Genomic DNA, 880 nt, shown 5'->3' on the forward strand with positions numbered 1-880 from the left:
GCTTGCCTGGCAAGTGCAAAGACCTGAATTCAATCCCCAGTTCTGCCAAAAAAAAAATAAAAAATAAAAATAAATAAATAAATACTAGCAAATAGAATGTAGCAAATCATCAGTAAGTTTATACATCATGGCCAGATAAAATTCATCCCAGAGGCACCAGGATGGTTCAATATATCCAAATCTATAAATACAATCAATATTGTCAGTAGAGCCAAAATCAAATCCACATGATCATCTCAGTAGACAAGGAAAAGGCTTTTCACAAATGCAACATTCACTCATGATCAAAGCCCTACAGAAAATTGGGATAGATGCCCTATAACTCAATCTGATAAAAAACTATCTATGAGAAACCAACAGTCAACATCATTCTAAATGGAAAAAACCTGCAAGTTTTTACTCTAAACTCCAGTACAAGATAAGGATGTCTACCATCACCACTCCTATTCAATATAGTTCTAGAAACGTTAGCAAGAGACATTGGACAAAGAGAGACAAGAAGCATTAGACAAACTATAAGGATACATAAGGAAGAAGCTAAACTATCATTATTCACAGATGACATGATACTCTACAAAGAAGACCAAAAAAACTGCACTAGAAAGCTCCTATAATTAAAAAAATAAACTCAGTAGCATAGCAGCATACAAAGTCAACATCCAAAAATAAATAGCATTATTCTGTAAAGATAACAAATTCACTGAAAGACAAATTAGAGAAACAATGCCCTTCACAATAGCGTCCAAAACATGAAATACTTAGTAATTAACCTAACAAAGGAAGTAAAGCATCTATACAATGAAAATTACAATACTCTAAAAAAATATATTGAATTGGATTTCAGAAAATGGAAAGGTATTCCTTGATCCTGGATAGGAAG

The sequence above is a fragment of the Octodon degus genome, unplaced genomic scaffold, assembly GCF_000260255.1.
Source record: "Octodon degus isolate 3935 unplaced genomic scaffold, OctDeg1.0 scaffold00099, whole genome shotgun sequence".
In the NCBI taxonomy this organism is placed as follows: Eukaryota; Metazoa; Chordata; class Mammalia; order Rodentia; family Octodontidae; genus Octodon; species Octodon degus.